Source organism: Lepidochelys kempii, chromosome 3 (assembly GCF_965140265.1).
Source record: "Lepidochelys kempii isolate rLepKem1 chromosome 3, rLepKem1.hap2, whole genome shotgun sequence".
NCBI lineage: Eukaryota > Metazoa > Chordata > Testudines > Cheloniidae > Lepidochelys > Lepidochelys kempii.
Window position 1 is genome coordinate 104,434,812 of NC_133258.1, and position 18,918 is coordinate 104,453,729.

General features: G+C 42.0%; 1 protein-coding gene across 3 annotated transcripts in view; it reads left to right on the forward strand.

Annotated features, from left to right (window-relative positions):
* PEX7 (peroxisomal biogenesis factor 7) overlaps positions 1–18,918 on the forward strand; it is an 82,263-nt gene that overhangs the window by 40,731 nt on the left and 22,614 nt on the right. The gene's annotated exons all lie outside the window — the stretch shown is intronic.

Sequence of the window (18,918 nt, forward strand, 5' to 3'; positions counted from 1 at the left end):
GTAGAGTAATAAATTTAAGCTCCCAGGCACATCTTTTGAAAGTGTTGTGCAGGTTTCCTTTGATGATGAGGGCTGATAGGTCAGATATAGAGTGATCGCTCTGTGAAAAGTGCTCACCCACAGGAGATAGGGTGTTTTTGTTTTTTATCATTTTCCTGAGTGAGTTCATTCGGGAGTTTAGTGACTGCCTCGTTTCACCCACATAGTTGTTCTTGGAGCATTTAGTGCACTGGATGAAGTACACCACATATTGTGATAGGCATGTGCAGAACCGTGGATCTTGAAAGGTGTATTATAAAGGGTGTTAATCGTAACAGTGGAGATATGTCTGCAGGTTTTACATCTGTTGTTCTGGCAGGGTCTGATGCTGCTTTGAGTTGGTGTGTTCTGGTCTGTGGGGAGCTTGATTCTGATAATGAGGTTGGGGGGGTGTTTGAATGCCAGAAATGGGGGTTCAGGAAAGATTTCTTTCAACTTTCTTTGGGGGGAGGGATAGCTCAGTGGTTTGAGCATTGCCTTGCTAAACCCAGGGTTGTGAGTTCAATCCTTGAGGGGACCATTTAGGGATCTGGGGCAAAAATTGGGGATTGGTCCTGCTTTGAGCAGGGGGTTGGACTAGATGACCTCCTGAGGTCCCTTCCAACCCTGATATTCTATGATTCTATGAATATCAGGTCCCCGTTGAATGTGAATTATAGTTGTTTGAGGATACCCCATATGAGTTCTGTACTGAAGCAGGTTCTCTTGGGGTGTTTGGGTAGCCCATAGATGCAATCTACTTCTCTGGTATAGTGTCCTTATTTGGCAAAGGTGGCTTTTAAATGAGTTAAGCTGTATACCCCAGACTTTCTCGTTGGAGCATATTCTATGATATCTGAGTGCCTGGCTGTAGATAACAGATTTCATAGAATCATAGAAGATTAGGGCTGGAAGAGACCTCACGAGGTCATCTGATCCAACCCCCTGTTCCAATCAGGACCAGCCCCAACTAAATCATCCCAGTCAGGGCTTTGTCAAGCCAGGCCTTAAAAACCTCTAAGGATAGAGATTCCATCACCTACCTAGATAACCCATTCCAGTGCTTCACCACCCTCCTAGTGAAATAGTGTTTCCTAATATCCATCCTAGACCTCCCCCATTGCAGCTTGAGACCATTGTTCCTTGTTCTGTCATCTGCCACCACTGAGCATAGCCTACATCCATCCTCTTTAGAGCCTATCTTCAGGTAGTTGAAGGCTGCTATCAAATCCCCCCTCACTCTTCTCTTCTGCAGACTAAATAACCCCTGTTCCCTCAGCCTCTCCTCGTAAGTCATGTGTCCCAGCCCCCTAATCATTTTCATTGCCCTCCGCTGAACTCTCTCCAATTTGTCCACATGCTTTCTGTAGTGGGAGGCCCAAAACTGGATGCAGTACTCCAGATGTGGCCTCACCAGTGCCAAATAGAGGGGAATAATCATTTCCCTTGATCTGCTGGCAATGCTCCTACTAATGCAGCCCAATATGCCGTTAGCCTTCTTGGCAACAAGGGCACACTGTTGACTTATATCCAGCTTCTCATCCACTGTAATCCCCAGATCCTTTTCTGCAGAACTGCTGCTTCGCCAGTCGGTCCTCATCCTGTAGTAGTACATGGGATTCTTCCATCCTAAGTGTAGGACTCTGCACTTGTCCTTGTTGAACCTCATCAGATTTCTTTTGGACCAATCCTCCAATTTGTCTCGGTCACTCTGGACCCTATCCCTCCCCTCCAGCATATCTACCTTTCCCCCTAACTTAGTGTCATCTATGAACTTGTTGAGGGTGCTGTCCATCCCATCATCCAGATCATTAATGAAGATGTTGAACAAAACCAGGCCCAGGACTGACCCCTGGAGTACTCCGCTTGATACCAGCTGCCAACTAGACATTGAGCTGTTGATCACTACCCGTGGAGCCCGACAATCTAGCCAGCTTTCTTTCCATCTTATAGTCCATTCATCCAATCCATACTTTTTTAACTTGCTGGCAAGAATACTGTGGGAGACCGTATCAAAAGCTTTGCTAAAGTGAAGATACATTACGTCCACCACTTCCCCATATCCACAGAGCCAGTTATCTCATCATAGAGGGCAATCAGGTTGGTCAGGCATGACTTGCCCTTGATGAATCCATGTTGATTGTTCCTGATCACCTTCCTCTCCTCCAAGTGCTTCAAAATGGATTCTTTGAGGACCTGCTCAGTGATTTTTCCAGGGACAGAGGTGAGGCTGACCTGTGTGTAGTTCCCCGGATTCTCTTTCTTCCCTTTTTTAAAGATAGGCACTATATTTGCCTTTTTCCAGTCGTCCGGGTCCTCCCCTGATCGCAACGAGTTTTCAAAGATAATGGCCAGTGGCTCTGCAATCACATCAGCCAACTCCCTCAGCACCCTTGGATGCATTAGATCCGGCCCCATGGACTTGTGCATGTCCAGCTTTTCTAAGTAGTCCTTAACCTGTTCTTTCACCACTGAGGGCTGCTCACCTCCTCCCTATACTGTGCCGCCCAGTGCAGCAGTCTGGGAGCTGACCTTGTCTGTGACAATTGAGGCAAAAAAAGCATTGAGTATTTCAGCTTTTTCCACATCATCTGTCACTAGGTTGCCTCCCCCATTCAGTAAGGGTCCACGCTTTCCCTGACTACCTTCTTGTTGCTAACATATCTGTAGAAACCCTTCTTGTTACCTTTCACATCCCTTGCTAGCTGCAACTCCAATTGTGTTTTGGTCTTCATGATAATACCCCTGCATGCTCTAGCAATATTTTTATAGTCCTCCCTAGTCATCTGTCCAAGTCTCCACTTCTTGTAAGCTTCCTTTTTGTGTTTAAGCTCACTGAAGATTTCTCTGTTAAGCCAAGCTGGTTGCCTGCCATATTTGCTATTCTTTCTGCACATCTGGATGGTTTGTTCCTGTGCCCTCAATAAGGCTTCTTTGAAATACAGCCAGCTCTTCTGGACTACTTTTCCCCTCATATTAGCCTCCCAGGGGATCCTGCCCATAAGTTCCCTGAAGGAGTCAAAGTCTGCTTTTCTGAAGTCCAAGGTCCATATTCTGCTGCTCTCCTTTCTTCCTTGTGTCAGGATCCTGAACTCAACCATCTCCTGGTCATTGCTGCCCAGGTTGCCACCCATTTCTACTTCCCGTACCAATTCTTCCCTCTTTGTGAGTAGCAAGTCAAGAGGAGCACAGCCCCTAGTTGGTTCCTCCAACACTTGCACCAGGAAGTTGTCCCCAACACTCTCCAAAAACTTCCTGGATTGTGTGTTTGGAGTGATTATTGGATCTATGAAGGTAGGTGTGGTGATTCTTGCGTTTCTTGTATTTGGTTGTCTGTAGGGTTTCATTGTTGAAGTTGATTGTGGTGTTCAGGAAGCTGATGATGATGTGCGAGTGTTCCAGAGAGAAAGTTTAATGGGGCAGGTGGTGGTTGTTGAAGTTAGATGAAAATCTGTGAGGGAGTTTAAGCCGTCTGTCCAGAGGATGAAAATATTATTGAGGCACATAATTGGTTTCATGGTGCATTTGTCCAAAAAATTTTCTTCAAGAAGCGGTTGGCATATTGTAGAGCCATGCTAGCGTCCCTGGCTGTTCCCATGTTTTAGACCAAGTGTTTGTCGTTGAGTGTAAAATTCTTATGAGTGAGTATGAAATGGATGAGTTGGTGGTCACAATTTCTGAAGTTTTTACATTACTCTTGCCATATCTGTTAAAGACTTCAATTACAGAACTAGCTTTCACAAATCTCTTTAGGACCTACCTCAAGAACTCAGCAGCCAATTCACTGAATGTGTGGAATTTGCCTTCAGGCATTGGGTGTATGACAGCCATGATATCTCTGATGTACAGTGTCATTTCTTTGTTGCATGCTCTTAGCTCATGGATTCTTTCATCTTGAGCTTCCAGCTGATGCCCTAATTCAGTTTTGACTGTTCTTCTTATTATTCCATCAGCATGGAAGAGGGACATAAGCACAGATCCTACTGGGTGACTAAGAACAGTTGCCACTGAAACATCTTTACATCTTGATAAGGATAAGGCTCTGTAGAAAACAATTTCTGGACTGATAGGTGCTGTGATTGTGGATCTCTTAGCAAAATGAGTTTTGATCTTCGTGGCCATGTCAGCAAGTGTTCTGATGCCAGATTTCTTAACTGGGCTGAAGAAGCTGTGTGTCCTATCAGCAAGCAAATCTCTCACAAATCTCTCCATTTGGTCTTCACCAATATCTGCTGTTTTCAGTAGAGACTCTTGTACAACTGATGTTACACACAGTCTGGTAGATATGTTGATAAAACCTCTGGATGTGATTCAGGGTCAAACTGGTTTGTCATATAATTGATTGGTTGGTAAGAACTGTAACGTGGTGTTCATCCATCTTCAGTGCAGAGGCAAGGACTAGTTTGTGGACTTTATCTTCACTACATATTGTTAAGCCACTTCTTTCTCTCGTGGCTTTTGCATATTGACCATATGAAGCTGCATACTGTCATCTCTAACACTAATACTGACCTATGCGAAAGTGTCACTGAATTAAAAAGCGAGTTTCTAGAATATTTCAAAGGCTAGTACTACATGCACAGGCAATTACAAATTAAAACCTTCTGTCAGGCAGACTAGATGCTACACTGTATGTACAAAAGCTTACAAATTGAGAAGAATTACATTACAAATTCATATATATTTATATCTATCCACCCTGCAGTACAAACTATAGACATGCAATCTACTGCTATGGGTGCATAACCTTAAGTGTAAGACTGATCTGGTCAGCAAATTTCAGTTGAAAATATATAAAACGATTATCGTTTGTCAGATACTTTTGACAATTAAGATATACAATGTCGAAACATTTCATGTTAGTATATTGCCAAATATTGATAGTCATCATTTTTGCCACATACTAAATAACTTCATTTCTGGGGAGGGAGAAACTTGCCCATGCAAAACCAATAAAAATCTTTTAATACATTGCTGTTTAGTAGCTTTGACCAATAAACACTGCATTAAGGCGTTGAAATTAACTTAAACTATAACAACTGTAGTCGTAGTCATGTTGCAGTGTTTCTGGAACTGTGCAAAAAGTGACACTTTCTCATTTTGGGTGCCATTGTTTCATGTTGCCTATAAGCTTATGGCACCACTTAACAACTCCACATCATACCTCATCTAAACATACGTAAATAAGCTTTCAAATAATATAGGATGTGGGTGTATGTAGGTTGGGTACATTAAACTCCAAAAATATGGCATTTTTTGGAGAATTGCCGCATGTCTGTTATATATTAATAAATACATTGCATGTATTTTTTAAAATATAAAAACTGGAGGCCACATTGACACCTGGTATGGGGGGATTCAAGTCCATTTAAATGGAATGGAATTGTGTTTCTGTACATCAGATAAAAATTTGTCCTTGAGAGTTGCCAAGGCTTCGGATACGGAGATAGCGCCCTTAGCAAAATTAATTGTTTGAGTTTGTCTGAATATTATATTGGAAATATGGATCCAAACAGAGCTTTACTATAGTGATTAATTCCACTGCTCATCAGGTAGTGATGATACATGTACCTAACTCGCTGGTCTGGTGTGAGGTTTTTATTTAATATTTTTTGAGGGAAGGGGAATGTATCTACCTGCCTACCTTATATTTCTGAATTTATAATCGTGTCAAGCAAGAGTTTTTCATCATTAAATGTTTCTGTCCCAACACAATTCTCAATCTTTGTATGTGAAGAATTGTCAACTTCAGCAAAACTAACATTTTGTATTGAGAAGTTAGTCATTATAAAGAGTGTAGTAAAACTAAATCTGTCATGACTTGGAGTTTTCATATGTCTTTCAAAATATCTTCTGTAGAAGGGGGAGAGAGTACAAATTAAGGATGAATAATCCTCTAACGAGTTGGGGTAAAGCTGTCTTGTGCTGTTCTAATTTAAGGTTAATGGTTCAGATATCGTTTAGTACTAATTTTCATAATAACTTTGTACTTACCTTAAAATATATACAGTATTTTTATATACATAAATGGACAAGAGAGGTTGTGATTTCAGAGCAGTAATTTTTCCTAATTACATTCTTGAGTTTGGCTGAGTCCAGTCACCACTCAGAATTTATAAGCCTCCTCATTTAACAGACAATATCTCTTATAACAATTGGGAAAATGCTCATTGTGAAAAAAGATACTCCTGGCGAACTCTGTTGTACTAATAGGGTGATCATATTTCTGTAAACTGAAAAGGAGACACTTCCCTGAGCAGCCAGTGAGCTCGGCTCTACGATGCTGGGGGTGGGGGGATAGAGCTGCACCACACTCAGTGTCTGTTCCAACCAATGCCCAAGAAGAGGCAGATCCATACCTTACCTGCCCGGCTGCCTCACTGCACATATGGGCTGCTGCTTCTGCTGGCGGCTTCTCCAAATGACACCCCTCGCCAGGAGCGTGGCAGAGCAGTGCAGCATCTCTGGCAAGGCTCCTTGCTGCCTGCCCGCACCTCGCCACAGCCACACCCGCTCAACTCCCAGTCACGCCAGACTCGCATTCCAGATCATGAGCTGCAGAGGGAGCTAATCCCAACACAGCTGCCGGGCCCTTTGGGGCTGGAGGACCCGCTCACTCCATGGGAACGGGGCTGGATGCCGTCTGCACGGGGCAGAGAGAGGACGCTCCGTGCACCCTCCCCTCTAGCCCTGTACTGGCACTGCCCTATAGCCTCCTGCTACCCCTCCACCCACTGATTTACCCACTGGCACTGCACAAATGTCTAGTTTTGCCAAAAAAGTCAGGATTCTGGGACAGAGCTTAAAAAGGGGACTGCTCCGGCCAAAATGGGATGTGTGGTCACCCTAACAAATAAGTGCCTAGTTATGGTGGTGGCTTTATTCATTATTAAGCACTATAACACAGAGCACAGAATTGTCTTCAGGTGTTAGTGTGCTAGATATAAAGTTAACACAACACTGTTCATTGTTTGTTTTAAAAGTGACCTGTCAAATAGCATAACTTGAGTATTATATTCTGACTGCCCAAAAGAACAGAGTGAGAGTGATATTTAACAACATCATTAATAACTTGCGATAATTTACTCACTCCCAACATGTTATGAGAGCCCATCAGCCAGTCTGCTAGTCATGTCACCCTCATCATTAAAGGAAGCATACATGGGAAAGCAAGTCTGTATTTTCTCTAATATTCCACATCTTTCTACGTTCTAAATCTTTTACACCCTAAGGGATATTAAATAAGTTTGATAAAACTTTCGGGAGCTGTGCCCCATAGGAGAACCTAGGGATTTACCATCCCCCATATAGGCTGTCTGCTGTTTCCTTAAGGCACCCTGCACCTATTAACACAGTTTTCCTTAAATATGCTTCATAGAGGACAATTCTTACCAAAAAAAAATTCTGATCTGCTTGGAGCCAAAAGAGGTGGGGAGCACAAATGGAAATCTGAGCAGGATGACTGCAGTAGACTGGGAATAATTGCTTATAATTAGGACTTATTTCTTTGTGTGCCTGTCACTGTGTGCTGCAAGTTCTAAAAATAGTTTAAACGTTAATCACTTTATTTTTACATTTGAACACATCTTTCAGTTTAGCTCTTTGAGCCATTTTAAAATCTTTTCAAACTAATTTTGATCTGAAGGTTTGAAACAATCCGAATATTTCAAATCAGGAAGGTTCACACATCATTTTTATGTTTTACTATATGTGGGCAAACCCCTAAAATCTACTACATACACTGTTGCTAACGTTTCTTTCAACTGAATTTGTACTCTATTGATGACCCAAAGTTTGTGAGGTAGAGAAGGCTTTCTAATCCACATTGGCTTCCTTTATATTTCTAGGTGCAGATGAAACTGTTGATTGTAATTTTTAGATCCTCTAGTTATCCTAAAATAGCCAGGTCGTAATTATGTCTACACTGCAATTAGAAACCTGTGGCAGGCCCCTGCGAGCTGACTCAGGCTCGTGGCGCTTGGGGTAAGGGATTGTATAATTGCAACATAGATGTTTGAGCTCAGATACCCGAGCCTGAACATCTACACTGCAATTATACAGCCTATTAGCCTGAGCCCCACCAGCTCGAGTCAGCTGGCTTGGGCCAGCTGTGGGTTTTTAATTGCAGCGTAGACATATGGTAGGCAATTGATTCTCCCTTGTGATACTGCAATAGTTGTGGTCAACCGAGACATCAAGACTGCATTCTTCAGGGGCTTCCTTTTCACTTTGGCTTCCGAAGGGGATGATACATGGGTCAATGGAGAAACTTTTTAGTGGATTAGGAGTTTCTCTTGGGGGAAAAAAAAGCGGGGGAGGGAGGAATTAATTTTAGACTCATATATTCATAGACTTTAAGGCCAGAAGGGACCATCATGATCATCTGGTCTGACTTCTTGCACATTGCAGGCCACAGAACCTCGCCTACCCACTCCTGTAATAGATCCATAGGTCACCTCTGGCTGAGTTACTGAGATCCTCAAATCACGAATGAAAGATTTCAAGTTACAGAGAATCCACCATTTACACTAGTTTAAACCTACAAGTGACTTGTGCCCTGCGCTGCAGAGAAAGGCAACCCCACCCCCTCCCAGGATCTCTGCCAATCTGACCTGGGGGAAATTCCTTCCCAACCCTAAATATGACAGTCAGTTGAACCCTGAGCATTTCAGCAAGACCCAGTAGCCAGACACCAGTAAAGAATTCTCTGTTGTAACTCAGAGCCCTCCCTATCTAGTGTCTTGTTACTGGACTTCGGGGATATTAGCTACTAGCAGTCGCAGATCAGCTATATACCATTATAGGCAATCTCATCAGACCATCGCTTCCATAAATTTATCAAGCTCAATCTTGAAGCCAGTTAGTTTTTTTGCCCCCACTGCTTCCCTTTGAAGACTGTTCCAGAATGTAAAGCACTTCAAGATAGTCATGCAATACATTTAAATATATGAAATGAAACCTGTTAATGATCTTCTCTTAAAGTCAATCAGTGCAGAAGTTCTCAGTACTTCTTGAGTTAAAATTTCTAATGTGCTCAAAGCCACTGAATTTGTAGTAGTATTGGCTTACCTTGGAACACTTTGCAGAGATGATGTTCACAATAAAAGGGCTTTCAGTAGGATATATTTAATCCTTTGCAGCAGAGGCATACATCCATAAATACACTCTTAAAGCTGGCCTGATACCATCTTAATACCTTTTTTTTTTTTAATTTATCAAGCCTCCGGTTAGGTGCTGGTGTGCAGTGTCTGTGCCTAATGTGTTGGGGAGCTGGAGCAGCTATTGTAAAATAATGCCAAAAAAACATAAAATACTGATTCCGGTTAATGCTACAACTGACATTTTAAAGATAATTTTGATGAAACAACAGTTTATAAATGGGTTCATCTCAATGAGTCCTGGAAAATTTCATATAGGGCAGTGTGTGGTTTCTGGCAGTTTAAAGACTCAAAATGTGATGAAACTCCTCTTTAATTAATGCCGAATTTTTCTGACATCTATCAGAAAGAAGCTATGGGACCAGAAAAGAAAGTTGAATTTTGATGTAGAATGTGTTAGAGATGGGCAAGAATCACACCCTTACAGCCAAATACTAAGAACACTGATGAAGCTCAGATCTCAATCTGAACTTTGCAGCTGACCTTTGTTTATCTAACAGCTTAATCTGAAGCCTTGATCCAAATCTGAATTTTGTGGCTTAAATTTAGTGTTGTGTATGATTTACACACAAAAATAGGAGGTGGTAAGTACAGTAACAGTAGTAGTTATAGTTTATATTTTGATGTCTTGTGTCACCTACATGTATTTAGCAGAATATTGTGTGCACACACAAATACATACGGACACACTGTGCTGCCAAGTACATGCAGGTGTCATGAGAAATCTTAAATTACTAGTACACTTACCACCTCCTATTGTTGTCTGTCTAGATGAGCAATGGGGTGGTGGATGGCTGTCTCTCTGTTGATTCATAATACGCGTGTTCACTGTTCTTTTCTAATCGTTTATCTATGTTATGCGTATGCACAGTCATTTTGGTGATATTTGCAAGTGATGATGCTGCAAACACTAGACTTACTAAAAAGTTAGCGCACATCTGTGCACAATATTTTAGTTCTTTCATTTGTGTCTACATGGACTTGAAACAAATATTTTAGTATGGAAGTAAACATTTGAAAACACAAACTCGCATGTAACATTTACTTAATTGATGTAAATTCCATGGACAGCTTCCTGCCTACACATGATGCTATTCTTTGAGATAAAGTTTGTTACAGTGACTGAGGTGGAATCTCTTTAAAACTTGGAAAATGTTGGCTGTAGACAGTCCTCATAATATAGTTCAGTAATTCAACCTCATAAGTAGATAGGGGGTCATCAGCCATCTGTGAAAATGAAATTTCAGTGAATGGCCACTATAATATTATCGAAAAATACAATCCAGATTGCTTGTATTTTCTATATTCTTCTGTTTCCTTAAATATTTTAATTATTAATAGCCAGCTAAAAACTGACAAGTGGAGAAGATTTTATAAGTGAGGTTATTTTTGAACTATACCAACATCTGAAATAACACTTTCTGGTGGAAAGTGTATCAAACTTGCTTGTACAAACAAAAAATTAGGGGTTTTTGTCTTTGTAGCTGTTACATCTATTTGTGATACGGATAAATTTAAACCTTTCACTTAGGCCCTGTCTGCATTTGGAAAATGATTTTGTTTCAATTAAGGGTAGAGCAGGCTTTCCGTAATGTGTATATAAAGAAATTAGGAGTGTTAACAGGCATAGGCTACAGTTTTTTCTGTAGGCCAGAGAGACCTTGCTCTGTATTTCTGTTTTACCTGACTTAATTCAGCTGAACACATTGCTCATTTTTTTGAGTAAAGCCTGGGGCATAAACCACCCACCCCTGCTGAGCCTCAATCATCTTCACCTGGACCCCATTTCCCCTGCACCCGGAACCCTCCAACAAGCCCCTGTGCGTCTAGCTCCCCTACTGAATCACCTGTACCCAGATTGCCCCACAGAGAACACACTCACCCCACATCTGGATCCCTCCACGCTTGGATCCTGCCGGGCTGAGCCTGTTTGTCCCACACCTGGTACACCTGGCGCAGAGTGACAGGCCCAGCCCTTGTGCTGTGTCAGGGTCAGGTGCAGCCTCACCACTAAGTCCCTGTCCGGGAATGGGGAGAGTGGCCTTCAGGCTGATCTCCCACCTCATGCAACCACTGGCATGTGCTCCCCACTGCCATGCTGGAGCCTCCATGTATATTTAATGACAAATAAAATTTTCAGGTTTTTAAAATACTGTGCACAGAATTTTTTTTTTTGGGACACAGAATTCCCTCAGTAGTAATAGCAGGAAGCCCTCTACAGGAAAGTGTTGTTCTGCCAAATGAAAGCATTTCTCACTGTGTTGCCGAAAGCATTTCTCACTGTGTTGCCAGAAGCATTGTTTGCTTCTGCAGGAGGCTGGGATTCTTTGTATCACAGACTGTCCATCAGTTGGCAGAGTACATTTAGCAACAATTAATGCCTTCCCTCGTCTGGTGGAGAACTGCTCGGTTTTCACCAGTACCACAATAGGCATAGTTTTAAAAGGCATCATCAGAATGTTTCTGCCAGTATCAAAATCTACAAGAGCTTGGGACCTAAACCTGGTGCCGTTCACACTCATGGACCCACTATTTGAGCCCTTGACCTCCTACTCCATCTGCAGTTATCGATGAAGGTAGCCTTCCTCATGGCTATCACCTCTGCCAGGAGAGTATGTGAGCTTGGGTCTCTTATGGTGGACCTGCCTTATTCAATCTTTTACAGGAACAAAGTATCCCTGCTTGTCTTTTACCTTAAACCTCACAAGAGTAGGGAAATCAAGAAACCCCACTGCTGGATGTATGCAGAGCGTTAGATTTTTCCCTAGGCAGGGCAAGGCCCTTTAGAAGGTCTCCAAGGTTATTTGTCTCCATAGCAGAGAGGATGAAAGGAAAAGCTAGGTCTTCCCAAGGACTCTCAAAATGGCTTTCCAGTTGCATGCTCCTCTGCTATGTGATAGCAGAAGCCTCCTCCTCAGTCCATCAGGGTTCACTCTACCAGGGCTCAGGCTGCCTCAGTGCCTTGCAAGGAATCCGACTTCTGTAGATTTGTAGAACTGCAGTTTAGGGCTCCGCTCACATGTTTACCAGGCAATATTCCCTTATTCAAGTCTCAGAGAAGGATACTTCCTTTAGCTCAGAGATCCTGCAAACTGTGGTACAGAGATCTTCCTCACACCCACCTCCTTGATGACCGTTTCTTGGGAATTACCCACAGAGGGACAGGCCCTCCAAGAAGAAAGGCAGGCTACTTGCTTTAGAGTAACTGTAATTCTTTGGCATGTGTGGTCCCTGTAGGTATTCATGACCTGCCATCCTTCCCCACTGTTTTGGATATTTATTTGATTCATGGTAGAGTAGGAACTGGAGAGGCAGGTGGTCAACGCTGCCCCTTATGCCCTCAGTTTGGAGCATGAGGAGGTGAAGGGTATAGGCATGGACCAGCAGACACTGCTATTGAAGAATTTCCCGTGCCATGCACACAGAGCACATGCACACCCATGGTGAATACCCATGGTGACCATGCATCTCAAGGAACTCCTGTCACTATATGTATGGTAAATGACTTTTCTTTTTCTGGGACAGTGAGGGATGTACTGTAACCCTTCCCCCACCTCTGCCCTAGCTGTGGTGCCTGCATGCTGCTCCAGCAGCTGCAAGTTTGTGCTGGTGATGGTGCTTGAAAAATGAATGTGTGTTTGTGGAATGTTTCATGTGTTGAGATGTCTGCAGCACCCCTGAAATTGTGGTGTGTTAAGAGACAAGTTTAACAAACGGTAAGAGCAGGAGAAAACTTTTCATTACTAATTGTGTATGAATACTCATAAAAACCCTTTAAAAATAGTCTGCTTGCAGTGTTTGCAACCTATATACTGAAGCATTGTGCTAATGCATGAGACGCAGATGTAACTGATAAGAAACTATTAGAAAAAGTAACAGTGACTGGAATATATGTATTGTCTAAGAATAGGGAGGTGCAGAAAGTAATCCAACTGCACAAATACTGAAAAGTAAACAAGGTCTTAAAATTCTTTCAATTTTAATCATTGTAGGTGCTGTCACTACTGTGTAAGAAAATGTAACAACTTTAACTTTATTTAGCTTTTAAATATTGTTGAGGCTTCGTCTTTTCTCAGATATTCAAGGTCAGAATGTGACTTAGTTAAATGTTATCTCAATAAAAATAGATAGCACAACATGCTTTAAACCTTCAAAGCATTAATTAATTCTGTGAGGTAGGTATTATTAGTATTATGATTATTATCACCACCATTTTTACAATTGAGGGAAGCTGAGCTGCAGAGTTCATCATCATCATGTTCCTATTATGCCTCTGGCATTTAGGGCAGTGATGAACTTCTCCACTCCTGTCTGTTTCTGGCAAGTCTTTCAGTGGTTCCCCAGCTATGCCCCAGGTTTTTCAGCTCGGTTTCCACAGCTCTTTGGTTGTTTTCAGGCGGCTTCATTTTCACTTGTCTTCAGGTGTCCATCTTATTGCTACTCTGGTGATGGAATCAGTTTCCATCCAAAGCACATGACAGATCCATCTCCAGCGCCTCCTGGCAATTATGGTGCTCATATCCTCTTGGCTGCACTGTGTCAGCAGATCTTGGTTTGAGATTGTTCTGGTCTAAAAGATATGGAGGATTTTTCTGAGGCAGGTTGTATGGAATGAAAACAGTTTGGACATGTCATACTTTCTCATTCCCCATCATTCTGCACTATAAAGTAGTGTTGAAAGTGCGCAGCTTTGATAAATCTTGTTTGGTTTTGGTGTTGTATTTTGACAATTTCCAGACTGTATTTACGCTCCTGAAGGTGTTCCTGGCTTTACTGATTTTGTTCTGGATGTCCTGGCTTGTTGCACCGTCCTGGCTGATGGTGCTGCCCAAGAATGTGAATGTTTCTACATTGGTGAGAACATAATCCTCTATCCGTACTGGTGATGGTGAGGCAATATTAAAGGTCATGATATCTGTCTTCTTGCGATTGATTTTCAGTCCGATTTGCTGGCTGAATGCGTTGAGTCGAGTTGTTTTTTCTTGTATATGGTGTTGGATATGTGATAGGAGAGTGACATCATTTGCGAAGTTCAGATCTTCAAGGGATGAGAAAAGTGTCCATTTAATGCCTCTTGACATGTCTTCTGTTGTACACCACATTACCCAGTTGATGGCAATGTTGAAGAGGATTGCAGACATGACACACCCTGACGTACTCTGATTTTGACTTCGAAACTGAGTTCGCTGTGATCAACACTGCATGTAAAGTTGAAATAGAATCTTTTGATGACGTTGATTATATGGAAAGGAATTCCATATGCCCGCAGAATGCTCCATGGGCTGGTCCTGTGAATGCTATCAAAAGCCTTCTCAAAGTCTATGAAATTTATGTAAAGTTGCCATTGCCATTCTAAGCACTGTTCTATTATGTTTCGTAGAGTGAAGATCTGGTCTGTGCATTCATGCCATTTCCAAAAACCAGCTTGTTCTTTTCTGAGAACAGTATCAACTGTCTGTGATATATGCTGGACCATGATCTTACACAACACTTTGCTTGGCACAGATAAGAGTGTGATACCACACCAGTTATTACAATCACTGAGAGTTCCTTTCTTTGGTATCTTCACTATAACCCCACTGGTCCACTCATCTGGCACTTTTTCCCTTTCCCAAACTGATGGAAATAGAGGGGCCAGGATAGATGCTGCTAATTTATGATTTACCTTAAACAATTCTGCATTCAAGTTATCCTTGCCAGGAGCTTTCCCATTTTTTAAGGATTTGATGGCTTGAATGATCTCTTCCTTAGTTGGGGTGTCTGTGTTGATATTAAAATCATCTTCTGCCTCTTGGATGTTTACTTCCTTTTTAGGTGACTCCTTGTTCAGCAATTCTTTGAAATGCTCTGTCCGGTGCATTTTTTGTTCTTTTTCGGTTGTTAGTAGGTGTCCTTGTTTGTTCCTGATGAGAGAGTTTGTTGGTGTCTGTCGTTTACCACTGATAAGCTGTGTCATTTTGTAGACGGTTCCTTGTTCACCACGAGCAGCTGCAGCCTCTGCTTGTGTTGCCAGATTATCAGTATAATGCTGTTTGTCCACTCTCACAAGGTGTTTGACCTCCCGGTATGCCTTGCTATACTGCTTATGGTATTCATCCTTTAGCTTCTGGGATTTTGTGTCTAGAACTTTTTTCTTCAGGGCTCGTCTGGTTTCTATGGCGTTCCATGTTCTGGGTGTGATCCACTCCTTCCTTCTCTTCTGCCCGTAGCCTAGACAGGCTTCACTGCTGTCATAAATATAAAGGGAAGAGTAACAATCTTCCTGTATACAGTACTATAAAATCCCTCCTGGCCAGAGGCACAATATCCTTTTACCTGTAAAGGGTTAAGAAGCTCAGGTAACCTGGCTGGCATCTGACCCAAAGGACTAATAAGGGAACAAGATACTTTCAGATCTGGGGTGGGGAAAGGCTTTTGTCTGTCTGTTCTGTGTGCTTGCTGGAGAGAGATCAAGAAACCCAGTTCCATTAGAATTAGTAAGTACTTGCAAGGAAATGTGTTAGTTTACTTTTGTTTTGGCTTGTGATTTTCTCTGTGCTGAGAGGAAGGTGTATTCCTTGTTTTCTTTTTGTAACTTTAAAGGTTTTGTCCAGAGGGAAATCCTCTGTGTTTTAAATCTGATGCCCTGTGAGATTAGCTTCCCTTCTAATTTTACAGAGGTGCTTCTTTTACCTTTTTTCTTTCTAATAAAGTTCTGTTTCTTTTAAGAGCTTGACGGATTTCTCTATTGTCCTAAGACCCGGGGGTTTGGATCTGTGATCACTTTGTAACCAATTGGTTAGGATATTATTCTCAAGCCTCCCCAGGAAAGAGGGTGTAAGGGCTTGGGGGGATATTTTGGGGGAATAGGAACTCCAAGTGGTCCTTTCCCTGATTCTTTGTTAAAATCATTTGGTGGTGGCAGCGTACCCTCCAAGGGCAAAGCATTTGTACCTTCAGGAAGTTTTACCCTAAGCTGGTAGAAATAAGCTTAGGGGGTCTTTCATGCGGGTTCCCACATCTGTACCCTAGAGTTCAGAGTGGGGAGGGAACCCTGACAACTGCTCTGTTTATAAATTGCTGTTCCTTTGTCCCACTTCTTGTTGATCTCCTCATCTGCATTTCCCTCCTCTTCATCAAGGTCTGCAAGTGCTTGAAACCTGTTCTTTAACTGCAGAATGAAGGCTTTCTGTATTTCAAGGGACTTTAGCTTATCAATATCATAGCGTCTATGTCCCTTGTTTGGTGGTCCCACACTTCTCAGTTTTAGCTTGATGGAGTCTGTCACAAGGTGGTGGTAACTGCCAACATCTGCACCCCTCCTCACTTTCACATCTGTCAGTGAGCGTCACCATTTGCCATTGATCATGATATGGTCATCTGGTTCTTCTCTGTGCCATTTGGAGAACACCATGTCAGCTTGTGAATTTCACGATGTTCAAATAGGGTTCCACCATTGACTAGGTCATTCATATTGCAGAAGTCAACAAGCCTTTCTCTGTTTTCATTCATGGTCCCACACCCGTGTCTTCCCATTGGTCTGTTGTTGTTTGTGTTGTCCTTACTGACCTTGGCATTCAAGTCTCCCATGACAATAGTTAAGTCGTGGTGTGGTACTCTCTCTAACTCCACCTGGAGTGTAGGGTAGAATTTATCCTTTACTACTTCATCACTGTCATTTATCGGAGCGTAGCACTGAATCAGGGTGATATTATTATGTTTCCCTTTCAGTCTGGCTCTCATAAGTCTGATGATGATGAATTTCCATTCAAGCAGGGAATGCTCCACTCCCTTCTTCAAAAGGATGGCAACACTCTCATGGTGTTGTCCATCATCCCGTCCAGAAAATAGCAAAATTTCTCCCGAGGCTGCTGTTAATCTTCCTGATCCCGTCCATCTGCTCTTATTGACACCCAGGATGTATAAGCTGTAGCATTTCATCTCTGCTGCGACCTGAGCTAGCTTCCCTGTTTTGAACATTGTCCGTACTTTCCAAAAACCAAGTTTGGTTTTTGTCTTGGTGTTGAGCACTTCAGTCTTCATGCCAGTGGCTTCCTTTCAGCTTTCACCACTGGCAGTCATACGGGTCATTGGCTCCTGAAGGCCGTCACACACAGTAACGGTTGATTTCTCCATCGCGGTTTCCGTAAAATATATTTTGTTTTTTACAGGACAGGGTTGTTAGCTCTGTGCCTAACCCCCAACCTGAAGGACCAGGATGTCTGTTTTGTCTGGCCCTTCCTGCACAGACCAATCCTGCATGGTTGAACCTCCTAGGAGCAAAAAGCCCCCGTCGACACAGATTCTGGGGATCGTTAGAGCATGCAAGCTGTCCTGCCACAACAAGGCACGGACAGCAGAGGACAGGAGCTGAAGAGTTATTTGCCATTTATCCTCCAGTAAATTGCTATCAGCCAAGGTTAACTCAGGAGTTCATGGCTCTCAGTCCAGTACTCAGGCACCTAAAGTTCATATCCTCTCTGTAATCTTGTGTTTAGGATACATTTATATTCAAGTAGGTCTGTTCAGAATATCTTCCTTAAAAATTTCTATGAAACTTTCACTGGACTATAAGGCTCTGAAATTGTATGTCATATGTGAACTTTTGCTGACATAATTTTGTGTAATAGTAACGAGACTGTCCTATTATACTTTAAACGGCTTTCAGGTCAGTTTTTCTTGTAGTTTCTTTCCACACAAAATCTACAGCTCCCTCTGAATCTTAAATTTGAACTAAATTTAAAGAGAATGCAAAATGAACACAATAAGGAAGGCCCCCACTAATTCTTAGAAGCTACAAGACTTGCTTCCTTATCTGTTTGAACAGACAAATTTAACAGTGAAATTGTTCATTCTGTGCTTATATGTTCTTCTGCTTCCATTTCCCTGTAAAATGAGCTGTTTATATTACCTCTGTTGTACTAGGAAGATGTAAAGAGGGTTGTTGCTATGGCTTAGCCATTGTGTCGATACCACTCTGCTCATTTATTAAGAAAATAACACCGGCAGGTTAAACAAACTAATTCTGTTAGCTCCACTGTTTGCTGTTTACCAGAACTGATCTGCTGAACCTACAGTCCTTTCTGTGTAACTAGCATTGATGATTATTTCTCTCATTCATTATTATCAGGTCCACCTGGAAAAAAGAACAGGGGTGTGGCATGCATATTATAGAAAAACAAAAGAATATCTCAAACTGCTATGGGAAACTGTAATGTGTACAGAGACTGGCACTAGCTGCCAACCACAATAGCCCAGTAAACCCTGCAGCCCTTGGGTTTTGGTGCACATTTTTCTCCTGTGGACAATACCGCAGAATCAAAGAAGTTTGACGCTTTATTATTTCTCTGTCCTCATTATAATTTAGAGTTCCTCTCAATTTAGTCATCTGAAAATTTCATTAACATGCTGAATGCATTTTTCCAGATCTCAGGTAGCAATCTTTATGGTAACCCATTAGACACTACTTCCCCTCCTACCCCCGCTTCCTGTATTTTGCCTATTATTACTAATTTTTAATGCTTATATTATATCCATTATGGTTCATACCATGTTTTGGGGAGTGACTGGGGGTTAAAACTGTAGAAATAGAAGAGTTTAGAATTACATTTTTTCCCAAAAGTCTTAGATGAGTGAATTATCAGTGAAATTAAAATTAAGTCAAATCATTCCCTTTAGTGTATAAATCAATTAGAAAAATGCAACGGCATATTGTGTTTTATAGAAGTCTGCTCCCAAATAAATCTGAGGTCAGGAGCAATCA